This window comes from Ambystoma mexicanum, chromosome 1q, assembly GCF_040938575.1.
Source record: "Ambystoma mexicanum isolate Mex_15411 chromosome 1q, UKY_AmexF1_1, whole genome shotgun sequence".
NCBI classification, from domain to species: domain Eukaryota; kingdom Metazoa; phylum Chordata; class Amphibia; order Caudata; family Ambystomatidae; genus Ambystoma; species Ambystoma mexicanum.
The window spans coordinates 781,762,277-781,779,069 of NC_090922.1; positions in this window are offsets into that span (position 1 = coordinate 781,762,277).

Genomic DNA, 16,793 nt, shown 5'->3' on the forward strand with positions numbered 1-16,793 from the left:
GAGGAAGAAGAGATTACAGGGGCATCCTTCTCCTCAGACTCCTTCCCCAGTGGGATAGAAGCTGAGGTAGTTTTAGTTTCCCTGGGTTCCTGGGAGCCTAAAGTCTCAGAGGCTTATGCTAGGATTCCAGATAACACCAAGCACTACTTTAAAGACAGTGTGCTGATCAATGGAGTAGATACTCCAGCTCTTAGGGATAGTGGGTGCAGTCGAACTGTAGTGGATTCTACCTTGGTAGACTCAGAGGAAGTTGCCAGAGCTACTATGATGCCCACTAAGTTGGCTGATGGCCCACCTCTCATGTTCCCAGTAATGCCTGTAAATCTTACTATCAATGGCACAGCAGTCAGGATTCCAGTGAGCATTCACAGGAGTGTCCCAGGAAAGGTCTTGTTGGGCAATGATCTCAGAGCCTTAGGGCTTGTGGGAGACACTGCTGACAGACCCTGCACAAGGTCTCAGACAAGGGCAGCACTGGCCAAGACCACTACCCAGCCAAAGGGGAAACCCAAGGCTAAAGGAGTCAGAAGATCAAAAAGAGGGAAAGAAAATATTCCCCCTAACTCACCTACCACTGAGGTGGAGGTAGTTGGTCAATCACCAGGACCTGACGAGGAGGTGGTGATGCCTGAAGTATTGGACCCCAATGACCATCCTGAACTAAATGATTTATTAGTAGAAGGTGGTCCTGACAGGGAAGAATTCAGTAAAGGCCAACTTGAGTGCCCATCTATGGAAGGCCTAAGGAGACAGGCCTGCTCCCAGCTTGAGGGTGAACCTCATGGGAAGCATCGGATTTATTTGGAAGGTGGGCTCCTGTATAGTGAACCCACAGAGTCTACAGAAGGAGACCATAGTAGGTTGGTGGTTCCCCTTGCTGTAAGACCCTTGCTCCTGCAGCTGGCACATGAAGTGCCCCTTTCTGGTCACCTTGGAATTAAGAGGACCAAGCAAAGGTTATCCATGCACTTCTACTGGCCCAAGATGGGGGTGTAAGTAGAAAGTCACTGCAGGAGCTGTGCCTCCTGCCAGTTATCTGGTAAGTGTGGCTCAACAATCCAAGCTCCATTGGTACCACTCCCAGTTGTGGGGGTACCATTTGAAAGGGTAGGGATCGACATTGTTGGTCCCCTTGACCCCCAGACATCCTCAGGTAATCGTGGTGCTGGTCGACCATGCCACCATTTATCCTTAGGCCATCCCATTGAAAACGGTGACTGCCAAGTCAGTTGCAAAAGCTTTACTTGGCATCTTTACTAGGGTTGGCTTCCCTAAAGAAGTTGTGTCTGACAGAGGCAGCAACTTTATGTCCAAGTATATGCAGGCTATGTGGAAAGAATGTGGGGTCACCTACAAGTTTTCTTCTGCCTACCACCCCCAGACCAATGGTCTGGTGGAAAGGTTTAACAGAACCTTGAAAAGTATGATTGGGGCTCTGGAAGAACCTCAGAGAAGAAAATGGGATCTTCTCTTACCATGCTTACTGTTTGCCTACAGAGAGGTACCACATGAGGGTGTTGGCTTCAGCCCCTTTGAACTTCTGTTTGGTCACCCTGTAAGGGGACCCTTAGCCATAGTCAAGGAGGGATGGGAGATGCCCACTCCCTCCATCACTACCAACATAGTAGATTATGTGCTAGGGCTCAGAGAAAGGATGGTACTCCTGATGGGTCTGGCTAGTGACAAGTTGAAGGCAGGACAAGCTCTGGTGAAACATTGGTATGACCAAAAGGTTTCCCTCGTCAACTTTACACCTGGTCAGAAAGTCCTGATCATGAATCCCATAAGGCCTAGTGCTTTACAGGATAAATGGTAAGGCCCTTACACAGTGGTGGAGTCACTGGGTGAGGTCAGCTATTTAGTGGACCTTGGAAGGCCTGGACAGGCTCCAAAAGTGTTCTATGTACATAGACGGAAGGCTTTCATCCCAAGAGTTAAAATCGCAGCACTGCTATTGGCTTCAGATGTTGAGGAAGAGGAGTCTGAACCTCTTCCTGGCCGATTCTAAGGCAGTCCTTCAGACAGCTCCATTGAGGGTATCCAAGTGGCCCCTCACCTGACTTCTGATCAACAGGCTAAGGTGAGAAGTTTGCTTAGGCAATTTCCCCCCCTGTTCTCACAGTCCCCTGGTTTGACACCTTGGTGCAAGCATAACATAGACACAGGAGACAGTGTACCTACCAAAAGTAGGGGATACAGAATGTCAGACAAAATAAGGTCTTACATTAAGACGGAGGTTAACAAAATGTTGGATATTGGGGTGATTGAACCGTCTAGTAGTCCTTGGTCCAGCCAGGTGGTTTTGGTTTCAAAAGCAGGTACCTCTGAATTGAGGTTCTGTGTGGATTACAGGGCTCTGAATGCTGTCACCAAGACAGATGCACACCCCTTACCAAGAACAGATGAGCTGGTGGATACCTTGGGTGCCTCCAAGTACCTCAGCACGTTTTACCTCACTGCAGGCTATTGCCAAATAGCTCTTGCAGAACATGCCAAGGAGAAGACAGCTTTCTCAACTCCAGAGGGCCTTTACCAGTTCAGGGTAATGCCTTTTGGGTTGAATAATGCACCTGCAACTTTCCAGAGGCTTGTGAATCATGTGTTGAATGGTTTGGATGAATTCTGTCTTGCATATCTGGATGATATAGCAGTTTTCAGTGCCACCTGGGAAGACCATGTGAAACACCTTGGGATTGTGTTACAGGCTCTTCAGAAGGCCCACTTGACCATAAAGGCCAGTAAATGCCAGATTGGACAAGGCTCAGTGTTTACCTTGGACATGAAGTAGGTGGAGGGAGGATACAGCCTCTACCCAGTAAAGTACAAGCAGTACAAGACTAGCCTACCCCCACTACACAGACCCAAGTGAGAGCCTTCTTAGGACTCACTGGGTACTACAGAAATTTCATGGCAGACTATAATACCATAGTTGCCCCTCAGACTGCCCTCACTACTCCAAAGAAACCCATGAAGGTAACTTGGACTGAAGAGTGTGAGAAAGCCTTCAATGGCTTAAAAGACTCCTTGTGCCAGGCCCCTGTTATCAGGGCCCCTGATTACCAAAGACCTTTTATTGTGCAGACAGATGCCTCTGACACTGGGATAGGAGCTGTACTATCACAAGTAGATGAGAAGGGTAAGGAACACCCTATTGGCTTCATTAGTCTCCAGCTTAAGGACAGAGAGCTCAGATGGTCCACAGTGGAGAAAGAATGTTTCTCTGTTGTGTGGGCCCTAAGGAAGCTGAGGCCCTACCTCTATGGGACCCACTTCACTGTGCAAACTGACCATAAGCCCTTAAAGTGGCTAATGAACATGAAGGGAGAGAATCCAAAGTTGCTTAGGTATTCCATAACTCTGCAGGGCTTTGACTTCACTATTGAGCATAGGCCAGGTTCCAACATAGCAATGCTGATGGGTTGTCCGAATGTTTAACCGACCTGAACAAGAAACTCATCCAGGGGTGGATTAGTTCCCCCTGTCCTTAGTCTGGGAGGGGCGAGTGTTTAGGAAAGATTTCATAATTGTATGTAATTTTCCCTCCATGTGTCAACCCCCAAACTTTTTGCTGCTGTTTTACACCCTGATCTAGACTTTACCAGAGAAGCACAGCCCACAGCTGCACTCCTCTGGGCTTTCGCTCACTTTTTATGGGGAAACTGACATGCCCTTAAGACAGTCAGTACTGGGAGACTTTGTTTCCCTTAGTCCTTTCCTCATGTTCCAACTTTTGTGCAACATGTAACAAGAGTGCAATGTAACTTACTTTACAGCACCCTTGGGTCTCTAGTCTTTCCAAAGGCCCTAGAGACTCTTGCTGGACTTTTTATGAACTGGGCAGATGTGTCATAGGCAGGACTGGTGGTAGCTATCGTTTTCATGTATTTTTAACCCTGTCTTGCCATTTTAACCACGCATACCGCGATTGGCACGAATAGGTGGCCGGGCTCCCAAAATGGCCATGCCACGAGGTTCTTTGTCCTGTCCTTTGGCCATCTTGCCCCTTCACCTTCCCCAGGTCAAGCCGACCCGGGTAAGTCCTTATTTGGTTATGCACTTTCCCATGAAACCCAATGCTTTCGCTGGCTTCTGCATGCCTGGTGTGCGCCTCCAGGATGTGGGCTGGGATGTCTGGTCCCAATACACATCCTGGGTGTCAGAAAGTCTAGAGTGTCCTGAATGCCTGGGACCACCATGGTCCGTGATTGGTCCACATATGGTGTGCGTGTTTGTGAGCAGATCTCCCATTGGGTCCTCTCCGTTTGGCGCGAAGGGAACTTTGGATAAGAGGAGGCTGGAAACACCACTACCATGTCGATCTCCTGAGTTCACACGAACAAAGGATAAGGAGCCAAGTATCCTGCAACAAGAAGCCGAGTCGAGGAACCGCTGGTGATCCACTGGAAGGTTTGGCACCCTGAGCCCGCTGTCGTCCCGTGAGACCCCTCTGCATCTGATCGTCCTAGAAGTTTTGCAAAGACGCTTTGACCCATTAGAATAGTGGGATCAACTATTCTCGCCACCTTCAACAGACCCTGCAAGAAGACCCTTCGGAAGTGTCCCTGGGCCAACCAGTGGGCTGACCAGCTTACACAGGACGTTTGCTCTGATACCGCCGCCGTTTCGAGGAGGCCCTCGAAACTTGGTATACTGCTTGGTCTGTGTCCACGGCACCCTCACACCGAATTTCATGCACTTGGCATTCCCAGGTCTGAAGTGAGACGAGTGCGCCCGGACCGGAGTAAACGCGGTTACCGTGTTGCCCTGCTGTGGCAACAACCTGTGCAAGTTCACTGTATTTGTGACCCCCTTACCCCTGAAGCCTGCTGCAGTGGAATTGGGCCGATTCCTCCTCCCAGAGCGGAGAAATCGCCACTGTCCCATTTGGGAATCCTCGCTGTATCTCTGAGTCTACACGGTGTCGAGACGGCCTGATTGTCGCATTCGAACCTGCCAGCGAAGTGGACTGCACTGGCGAAGTTTGGGTCTGCCTGCGTCAGGGACCGGTGAGTAATCCTTACCCCAACCGGTGGCCCCTAGCGCAGGAGTCCATTATTATGCACGAAGTGGCCCCTGAGGGCCCCTTTCTTTTCCACAGCTATTGCAAAATAGCAACTCCATCCCGCACTTTTAAACTGCCTCTGCACTCAAGTGGAGGTCCTATTTGAATAGTGGGAACTTGTTCTTCATCGCCTCATCCACCTTCCTGAGCTGCTAGCGACCCTTGAAGAGACCCTATTTTGTCCATTGGCACAAGCGCGTGCATGTACTATTGAGCATAAGGCTCCTCTCTTCGTAGGGCTTGGACTGCCTCTTAGTTAGGTGTATTTCTGATGTCAAACTGGGTCTAAAGATTACCTGCACTGCCTGTTTTCCTCCCCATCAAGGTGGTCTACATATTCCGTGCTTATAATCCCTTAGACCCCTATGGTCTTGTATATATATTGTATTGGTTGTGATGTATTGGTTTACTTTAGTATTACTGCGATTCTTTGCTATGGTCTATGTTACAAAGGCCTTGTAATAAATGTGTCTATATTTTTAATATAACACCTGTCTGGAGTAATTTGTAAGTGTCCTTGCTTTGTGTGCTCATTGAGGTCTTTCAGTCACCTTCACCCCTCCTGAGACTTAGGGCCTCATTACAACCCTGGCGTTGGACCATGGTGCTATTAGCACCATGGTCCATGCCGGATTCCGCCATGGTGGATGGCGGATTTACCGCCCCATTCCAAGGTTGGCGGGGTGGTAAATCCCCATTCACCATGGCCCCTTCCCCATTCCCATTTTTGGCCCATAGGGCTCAATGGGAATGGGGAAGGCGCTAATTACGGCACCGTAAATTACGGTGCCGTAATTAGCACCAAGGTCCCTTAGCGGGATGTACTTTAACGCCTGCAAAAAGCAGGCGTTAAAGTGTGAATCTGGCGTTAAGGGTTTAACGGCGCCGCAGCCTTTTACGGCGCCGTTAACCCCTTAACGCCAGGGTTGTAATGAGGCCCTTAGTCTTGACCGCCTGCCATAGCTACCCTGATTTGTCTGGGTTGTCCAGAGGTTACCCTGTTCCAAGAAACTAGGTTGGCCTTCTGAATCTCTGCCCCTCCTGGTCAGAGTTCAGAAATCCTCCTTAACAGCGTATTGTAGACTTTTTAAATTCTTATGATCTGTTCAGACTTCAAAAGCAAATTTAGACCCTAACAGATGATGGGCCTCATTACGAGTTTGGCGGCAGCCATGGAGCTGTTAGCTCCATGGCTGCCGTCAAACCGGGCTCCTTTACTGGGTTCCCAGAATGGGGAATTACCGGGCCATTCCGAGTACGGAGGGCCCGGTAATTCCTCCCTCTGGGAACCCAGGGCCGGACCTTCCCCATTCCCATATGAGCCCCCATAGGGGGAGCAAACAACGGGCCGATTATGAGCGGCCCGTTGTTTGCTCCCTCTTCCCCTCACAGGACCCGGTAACGACGCCTGGTTTTACCAGGCGTCCTTACCGGGTCCCGCAAGATGACCTCATAATTTTGCGTAATGGGATTAACGGGTCTGCCTCCTTTAGCGGAGCCCGTTAACCCATTACGCAAAAGTCGTAATGAGGCCCGATGTCTCCACTCCCGAAAAGCTCTTTTAATAGTCAATAATTATTTTTCTGGTACAGTTTAGTTCAATTCTGAGGGAGTCAATGGGCCTCATTACGACTTTGGAGGCAGCCATGCCCATAATAAGGTCATGGCTGCCTCCAAAATCGTGTCCGGATCCGGGTCCCCTGAATGGGGAAATACCGGGCCATTCTGACTTTGGAGGGCCCAGTATTTCCTCCTTCAGGGAACCCGGACCCGGTCCTTCCCCATTCCCATTTGAGCCCCCATAGGGCTCAAGGGGAATGGGGAGGGAGTTAACAACGGGCCCGTTAATAACGGGCCTGCTGTTAGCTCCCTGGTCCCCTTGCGGGACCCGCTATGGATGTCTGGTAAAACCTCGTAATAGGGCGGAATGGGATTAACGGCGCCGGCACCATTAGTGGCGCCGGTAATCTCATTCCGCCAGCCTCGTAATGATATATATGCTACTGGATTTTCTGTATCTGACGTGGATATCTTTTTCAGAACTGCTCCCAAAGCGTTAGGTGAATCATCTGACTCTACTATAAAACGTCTATTTAGATCAGAGTCAGAAGAATAGGAGCCGATGAAAACAATGACTTAAGTGTACAGAAACCTTATGAGCTGACACAAACCTTTTGAAATGTACTCCTTTCTTGAGTAATGCTGTTAAGGGAAGAATTGTACCCGAAAAGTTTGATATGAATTTCCTATAGAAATTTGCAAAACCAATAAAAGGCTGTAATTCTTTAACTGTTAAAGGTGGGTGCCATTCCAGTACTGCAGATACTTTGCTTAGATCCATGGAGGTTCTATTAGCTGATGATACATATCCTAGATAAGTGACTTCAGGCTGATGTCTAATTGTGCAAGCGGAAAAGACTGGGAAGCTGGAAGGCGGCAGGCGAGCCATGAAAGACTACATGATGTTACTGCTGGCAGTTATAAAGTGATACAGAGACGTTGTGGCAGGGATCCTTCAAAGCCCGGCAGGCAACCGAGGGCAACTGGAAGGTGAACCAATTCTGGCGAGGCAAGCAACGGGCTGAAGCGGAAGAGCGACTGTGAGAGGAGCACGCGGTGGACGAGTACAGAAGATGCTAGCTGAGCTGTGGCATGCCGCAAACAGGGAGCACGACAGGAGGCGCTAAGGAGACAGCGGCAGTGGGGCGCAGCGCTCACATTGTAAAATATAGACTGTAAGGAAGAGGGCTTCCCCTCGCCACCCGCGGAACTGTGATGCATTGTAGCAAACTTGTTGCGCGGGCAATGCGCCTGAGGGGACAGCACCATCTGTAATAACGAACATTCATCTCCCTGAGGGAAACGGAGCAGAAGCATAGAGCAGACGGCACAAATCAGAAGATTTAGGCCCCAGCCACGGGTGCGGCACAAACAATATATATAAACAGAGCAAAACAAATTGACCATAGACCCTGGGGCCCAAAGACGTCTTACAGCAGGAAGTCTGCTGTTAGGCAGAATTATATGCAGTACCCTTTGGGAACACTACACACAATTAAGACTACAAGTGACAGTACAATTTCACCTTTGGTACAAGCCTGTACTACACAGTTATAATGGTAGCAGTAGCGGAGCAGCCAGACTTAGCTCAAGAGTAAGTGAGCAGTACAAATAGTTACACAAAGGACAGCAATTACTATGATTCAGGCAAACACTGACTCAAGGTTTCTAAATAAAAGAATATATATTTATTTACTCAACAGTTGTACAACATTTCACTATTCTAAGCAAGTCAAAATCACAATCATAAATACACCACACCACTTCCCTTATATTCTTGACAAGTAAGGCTCACAAAATGAAGTGGAAGCAAAATGGCACTCCAATAATTTAAAAGGGAGGGAAAGACAAAGTTATCAACAATTAGGCAAAACCAACAAGTAAGTATTGTGAGCAGTTGAATAAGAGAGACTACAGTGAGGAGATCAGCTAGAAAAGGCTTAGGGCCAAAGTCAATAGGTCAAAAGTCTTTTGCTCAAGATCACACAGTTCAGGGTAGTTTGCGGTAAAGTTCGTGACACAGATTCCGGACGAGGTTGGTTGGTAGAAAAGTTAGTTCAAAGAAAAGAGAAGGACAAGCCCTCGGATTGGAGAAAGATTTCAAACACTTTCACCGTGGTTGAGCGAAACGCAGAACCGGATTTGCACAGCACCTTAAAATGGAGACGGGGCTGTAGCTGAGGCAGACGTTCCTGGTAGTTCCTGCAGGCTCACGGTTCCTGAAGCGACTGTCGGACTGATCAGAAGTAGGAAGACTGGAGGGTTATGCACTACCCAGAGAAGAAACCAGCAGCAGTGCCAAACAACAAATAAAAGGTGCGCTCCTTAAAACCCAAGCACGGTCTGACCTTCCTGGCTATCCGGCCCACTGTAGCTCTGTACAGTGAACTCGACCAGAGGAGGGGTCCTGGCTTGGAGTTTGGGCGAACTGGTTGGTCCCACCAGCTCAAGGGAAGAGGTTTCTTGGAGGATCTTCTCTGTCGTCGGATTTGGAGATTCGGACCTGCAGCAGGGCTTCACTGGGCGGTTCAGTTGTTGTAGGGGTCCTCTTCTTCCAGTTCCTCATTGGTTCTTTCATTCCAGTGGCGACTCTGCCTTTCCAGGTCCAGAGATCTGCTTTTTATGCAGTTTTCCCCCATTCATACAGGCTGGCTGTCAATCACACAGCAGGGTGGTTGGCCTGGCAAGGCCAGTCCCCTTAGCCAATTAGACAAGAGTGCGACTTGGGTTACTAAGGCAACCCATGGCAGGGGTCTGAAGATCCCTCCCTCACATCCTGCCTACCTAGACTATCAGGCGCCTTAAGGAGGGCTTCTGTGCAGAAGCCCGCGAAAAGACAGCGAACAAAGGAGTCATCCCCGGTTTGGCGCGCAGAGTAAAACACAAGAAAGACTTTAACAAAAAGAAATGGCTATTAAACCCAGCCGGAACCAAAATAAAATGCATTTGGTCAAGCGGGTTTATGTTCGAGGCTAATATAATAGCCTAAAACATTACCACGTTATATAAGATAATCGCGGTAGGAAAGTTAGGGTAGATACCACTGCCACCAGCCAAATCTTAATGTTAAGGGAGCGAAACAATGCCACAAGAGGTAAAGACAAAAAGGATAGGAGTTAACCCTTTCCAATACTCCATGTAAAATGGGGTATACTGGGTCTGTAGTTTAAAGTGACTATATAAAGTTAATGGCAACTTTACCTGTTTCTGGGGGACAGTAGTCAGCCCCAGAAAAATGGAGTCAATGGGAAGTCTCAAAGACAACCCTGTGTCACTGCACTGAAGGTGATGTGTAACACACACAAAGAGTGGTGCACATGGAGTAGGTGAGGCTCCAATGCCCAATATCACACAAAAAGTAGAAATACACCTAGCAAAACACATATAAGAGTGGGAAAAAGGCTCACACTCTTACCAGGTGAGAAAAATAAATCCTAGAAATCCAGCAAAGCTGCTGGGGGACTCTTTAGGTAAGGGAAATCAACCATTTATGAGAATTTTCCCTAACACCTGCAGATTACACCCAGCGGGCAGGTAGAAACACTACCCCACGAGAAGGCGAGCCTTCAGACCCCCCCAGGGAACAGAACAACAAGGCGCAGATTAGTGGGCAGGGCCACGGGCTATGGCCTGAGTTGCGAGCAAGCATGCAAAGGATAGCGCCAAACAGGGAGTCAGCAAAGGACCTCGATAAAGGCAGACCTGCGAGACGGATGACCAGAAGCCCGCTAAGGCGCAACCACGCTGCAGCGGCACAGACAGAAGAAGACCAGGAAGATATCACTCCCTGAGAGGGCAGGCTGTCCTTCTCCTCAGCTAACAGAAACAGAACGTAGTATGCAGGGGTCCTGGGCGCGAACACCCCAGCCCTTATTTTGATGCACCGAACATACAGAGCAGCGTGCAGACAGGAGGGTTACAAGGGCCCCAGATCTTAGGCGGACCATGAGAGGACATGAGAGGGAGCAGGCCGTAGAACAAGCAATGTGGACACAAGGCAGCACATAGAAGACCTGTGCAAGACATTATAGCTAATCACAAGCAATATAACAGAGATCCAACCAAATCTAAGCCGCTGGGTATCGGAAGAGACAAGGAAGAGCCTTAAATAGACCTGGCACGGGGGAGAATACACGTGCCACTGCATTCATGAATGGCACTGCGACAAGGCAATGATCTTGAAACGATGTATTGTGCATAAGTGAAAGGAACATTAAAGGAAGTCAGTGGAAGCAGGTGCAACGGCGCAGTCCACTAAGGCCAACCCTAAAACAACTCAGCTACTCCGGTGCACAGGGATCGGGTGGACAAACTTGGCGAAAGGCCAAGCAGTGGATACACTCTGTGGGATGAGCTGCTAAACCCTGGAGAGACAAAGGCGGCAGCATGCACTGAATCTGGTGCCTTTAACAGAGCACACTGATCCTCCTTGAAGCAAGCGAGAACAGGGGTTCCACAAGACCTGCAGAGCATGATGACGACCAAGGGTGGTAACACCAAGCACAAGAAAACCACACTGGAAACCTTTACGAAAGGCCAAACCAATCGTCAAGAAGAAGACAAGGAGGGTACAGATAAGGACCAGGCATTGCCACCAGAAAACATAGCGGAAACGGGGCAGCAGCAGATCCTGGAGGCCATTGCTGCACTCCAAGCAACGCTACAGGCCAAGATCGACGCAGTGGCCATGGACGTGGCACTGTTACAGCAAGATGTCTGAGCTATAGCAGAACGCACCGGGAAACTGGAGGAGCAGATCCAAGAGAATACAGAAGTGAGGGTGCAAACGACAAAGAACATCAACATCCTCCAGCAGAAAATGCAATTACTGGAAGACAGGCCTGAGGAAGCGGAAGGTCGGGCATGCAAAAACAACATCAGGATCGTGGGGCTGCCTGAGGTAGTGGAAAGGTCTGATCCCAACACATACATTGAGAACATGTTGATCCAAGAAATAGGGGTGGAAGAATTCATATAGGGGTTTACGATAGAAAGAGCATATCGTTCCCTCATTTAGAAGACCACAGCCAGGTGCCCCGCCGAGGCCTGTAATAGCTAAGGTACTAAACTATAAGGACCGTGAAAAGATCCTAGCCTTCTCTAGGTCAGGAGGGACGATGCAGAGGGCATCAGCGAAGATTTCAGTGTACCCCGACTACAACTTTCAGGTCCAAAAGAGAAGAGCCCAGCAAATCACCACCAAGGCCAGGCTCAGGAAGGCGGGCCTCAAGTATATGTTGTTATATCCTGCAAAGCTAAAGGTGATATACAATGGCAAAGTTATTTTCTTTGAGACGCTGACGGAAGCACAGGAGTGGATGGACAGTGCCCAAATACTGGACATGCCGGAACAGAGCCAACGTACCTAAGCGAGGGGAACCCTGTACAGGCTCCTATAAGAGAACCAATAACGTAGAAAAAGATGCGTGGAACTGGGTGCAGACATGTTTAAGCTACATAGCAATCGAAATGTATGGGTAATAAGGATATGAAAAGAGGCAACATGAGCAATACAGTGGCACAGAAACCCAGTAGAGGGAACGCTGAGAGCAGACCCACTACCCCCCACCCCCGAGTAGTAGTTTCAGGGCCGCAGTACAGGGCCTGTCCGTAGGACACCAGGAGCGAGGTCTAGCGGCTATGCTGAATGGAGCAGAAACGGGGAAGTCCCAGCATGCTTTACATAGCGGGACAAGTTGAGTTTGAGCTTGGTTTGGAATTGGGTTAGGGGCTGGGGGGATGGAAAAGGGGAGCCTGGCATACATGGTCAAAAGCTGCATCGAACTCCTACTGAGGCGGGCAATAGACTGGGGGCCTCATTGATACCCCGGACTTGGTATTATAATGGCTGACAAGGTCAAAATCATGACATGGAAAGTCTGGGGGCTTAATAATTATGTGAAATGAAGAAGAGTGTGCATGTATATCAAGAGGAACAAGGTAGGGATAGCATTGTTACAGGAAACACACTTAGACACACAAAAGCAGAATAACCTGGCTGGGGTGTGGGGAGGGGTGATGGTAGGCTCCACTTACTCGACATATGCAAGAGGTGTCCTCATCTGGGTGGAACCCGTTATCCCATTCAAAGTCTTGACCATGAAGACAGATAATGAGAGCAGAATGGAATGGCAATGTTACACAGTATTTTGGAAAACCGCGAAATATGCATTGTGAACACTTATGCCCCCAACCATGATGCCACCGTGTTTTTTTAGATCATTGTATGTGAGGTTGGGACCCCACAGGAGTGGGACTCTGATTTGGGGAGGGGATTTCAATTGTACATTGGACCCAACCATGGATAGATTGGACAAGAAGCCCAAACGGCTGTCTCCTCTGGCCAAGGTGCTAAGCTCGCTGGTCAAACACTTTCAGTTACGAGACCTATGGAGGGTACAACACGAAGAAGGCAGGGAATACTCTCATTATTCTGCCCCGCATAAGTTATACACAAGAATGGATTATGTGTTCGCTGGTGTGAAACACGTAGTTGAAATCTCGGACGCAGAATATCTAGCCAGGGTCCTGTCAGACCACTGCCCATTCGTAGTGAGATGGCAGGTGTCTGCCCCGAGACCACCCATACCTACATTGAAGTTGAGAAGCGAGGCACTGTTAGACAAAGCAATTGCCAAGCACATTTGTAAGAGGACAATTGATTACATTGCAGTAAATGAGGGAAGTGTACAAGAGGTGGGCACGGTATGGGAGGTTTACAAGGTGGTTATCAGAGGGGAAATGATAGCGGAATGGGGGTGTACAAAAAGTAATTGTCAATGAACTACAGAGTATGGAAGAGAAGCTCTTGGAATTAGAGAGGGAGGCGAAGGTAAAAAAGGAGCATGTAGGGGAAGTAATAGAACTGAAACAGGCATGTCTAAAGTAATGGTATTGATTGGGGAAGTTTAACCATGCAAAATGCCTGGAAAGGAGCCATGCTCACGGGGATAAACCTGGGAGAATGTTAGCCTGGTTGTGTAGATGAAACAACACCAGATCCCCTAAATGTTCCGTCCAGAATAAGGACCAAGAGGAGATAAACACGCAGGCGGGTATTAATGAGGTTTTCTCTGTCTCTGAGTATTACAAAGCACTTTATGCGGAACCCCTGGTGAGGAGAAGGATCTGCGGGACATACTTGACCTCATTACCCTACCCCGATTAGATGCACTTCAGGCAGAGTCACTAGAAGCATCCATAACTCCGGAGGAGGTTGTAGCCACCAGTAGAACACTACCTACGGGCAAGGCCCCAGGCACAGATGGCCTCCCCAGTGAATTTTGTAAGGCCTATGGAGATACGCTGGCGCCGCTGATGGCTAAGGTGTACAATGAGGCATATGCAGAACATATACTCCCCGACAACTTGAGAGAGGCCCTGATAGTGCCATCACATTACTAAAACCAGATAAGATAAGTACAGATTGCGGATCCTATAGACCACTGTCACTGTTGAACCAAGACAGCAAGATCCTTACAGCGATCTTGGCAAATAGGCTCTGCAGGGTAATACATGTGCTGATCCATCCAGATCAGATTGGGTATGTGCCGGGGAGGAACATTACTAAGAACCTCAGGTAGGTAGGTGATCTACAACACCGAGGATCACACTGAAGAGTGTGCGGTTGCTTCACTAGATGCGACTAAGGTATTCGACTTGGTGTTCTGGAATTTGTTGTACGCCACAATGACAAAGATGGGTATAGGGCCACAGTACATGAAATGGGTACAGCTGATATATACCAAACTAATGGCCAGAGTTGGAACTAGGAGCATATACTCAGACAAGTGGCAACTATATAGAGGTACGCGAAAGGGCTGCCCACTGTCCCCAATGCTATATACTATATACTATACAGTGGCAGAGCCTATGGCAGCGTATTTGAGGCAAGAATATGGAGATCCAGGTATAGAGACAGGATGAGTGAAGCATGTAGTGTCCATGTAGTGTCTATGTACGCGGACAACATGTTGCTGTATCTGTGCAATCGGAAGTGAATTTGCCATACATTCTTGGGGCGTTGGATAAGTCTAGTGCATTGACAGGAATCAAAATAAATAACAGTAAGTCACGCTTATTCCCACTAGCCGCGATGGCGACGGTGGCGGAGGAGGACTTACCAATCCTTCCTCTGCCTTAGAGCAAGAACTCCTTTAGATACTTGGGGATCAACATTTATCGAGACCCTACACAGGAACATGAATTCAATACAGTAAGGGCCAAAAATGGGCTGCTAAAATCCATGGAGTTCTGGAGTAAGCTACCCCTGTCTGTGATGGGCAGAGCAGCACTGCTGAAAATGGTGGCACTGCCAAGACTCATGCGTTGTTTTGGGAATGTCCCGTATAACATTCCAAGGCAGTTCTTCTGAGACTTACAAAAGATATGCAGGGGGTTCCTGTGGCGGGGGGGGAACAGAGTGGCCATGAGGACACTGCAAAGACCGTACAAGCATTGAGGGTTAAAAATACCAAATTTTGAGCTGTACTTTCTGGCATGCCAGCTACAGAACATGGTGCAATGGATGGCCGATGATGCCATGACAGAAACGGCGCTGTTACAACCGGCTATCAAAAGAAGAGACTTACTTTGGATTCCCCCCCAGGGAATAAACCAATTATCCTTAATTAGTAGAACTGGGCATCCGAGTTTGGAAAAGGGCTTGCAGGATCATGGGACTGGTGGATCCCCTCTCGCCAAAGGCACCTATAGCTGCAATTCTGGAGGGTAAACCAGGCAGTAGGGCGATGGTGCGAACAAGTTGGGAGGAGTGTGGTATAGCTACAGTGGGGGACCTGCGGAATGAAAAGGGGCTGATGATGTTTGCAGAGTTGCAAGAAACCACGGGTATACACGAAGGCCAGTTTCTGTTACATAACACAGTGATGAAGGTATTGCAGGATAGATGGCCGAATAGCAATGATGAGACCATAGAGAGTGAAGACATTGAGACACTGCTAGTGGTGCAAGAGGGTGGACACGTCATCTCTAGGATTTATGAAGTATTGATAGACGAGAATTTGAGAACAGAACTGAAGTGCAGGAAGAGATGGAAAATGGAATTGGGGAAGACGTTTGAGGATAAAGAATGGAAGGATTTGAAGTTGTACCACAAAAAGGTCTCTAGGAACGCCAGACTACAACTAATACAATTGTATATTACACAAAGAGTATACCTCATGCCTGCCACTATTGCGACTTTTAAGGGCTTGAAAAGACAAGAATGCCCCAGATGCGGGATGGCAAATGCTGGACTGGTACACATGTTTTAAGGATGCCCAATAGTGCAGGGGATTTGGAGGGAGGCAGCACACAAGGCATACCAAGGTGGCATAGAACTGGATATCTAGACCCGGAAGCTTGCATGCTTGGCAGATACAAGAGAAATATAAAAGATAAATCGCTAAATAAAATTAAAGATGTGATGTACATAATAGCTAAACGCAGTATAGCTATTAGGTGGAAAGATGCTAGAGAGCCGAACGTAATTAGTTGGTGGAGGGAGTTGGAAAAGTGTGTCACCGCAGAAGCTGGAGCATGGGAAAGGGCACTGAGCGAACAAAAAAGCTGAGCTGGGAATGGACATTAAACAATGGATAGCGTTAACTGTGACTTTGTTTACATGCAACAGTGAGGAGGAGGCCACACAGGCTGCACCAGGAGACGTAGATGCAGGGTGATTATAAGCATATATCCTGACATGTTATGTACAGGCTGAGTTGGGGGGGATTATGGTAGAGGTAGTTAAAGTTGGAAAACAGATTGGATACAAATATGCTGCACAACATTGAGTGTTTTTTTATTTATTGTTGTAGTTATAAAAATGCAATAGAAGTATTATTTAAAAAAAAAAGGTTTTTGGAAGGTCTGACAGAGGAAGGGGCCACTCAGCCAGCCGGTTCTCCTCATACAGGCCCAGCTACAATACCAGAAATGACTGGAGAAATCAAGAAGAGCACAGGCCCAACCCCTTCTTTCAATTGAGAGGGAGAGGTAGAGACAGAGGCTTGAGAGGCAGTAACAGAGGCCAACAGGCAAACACAGGTGAGACTGGGCACAGGCTTACACACTCACACGGTGGTACCAGGGAGAGAACAGCACAGTTCTGAGAACGGTGGAGCGAATTATCACGAGATGCATGGGTTGAACAGACAGTACAGGGTTTCCA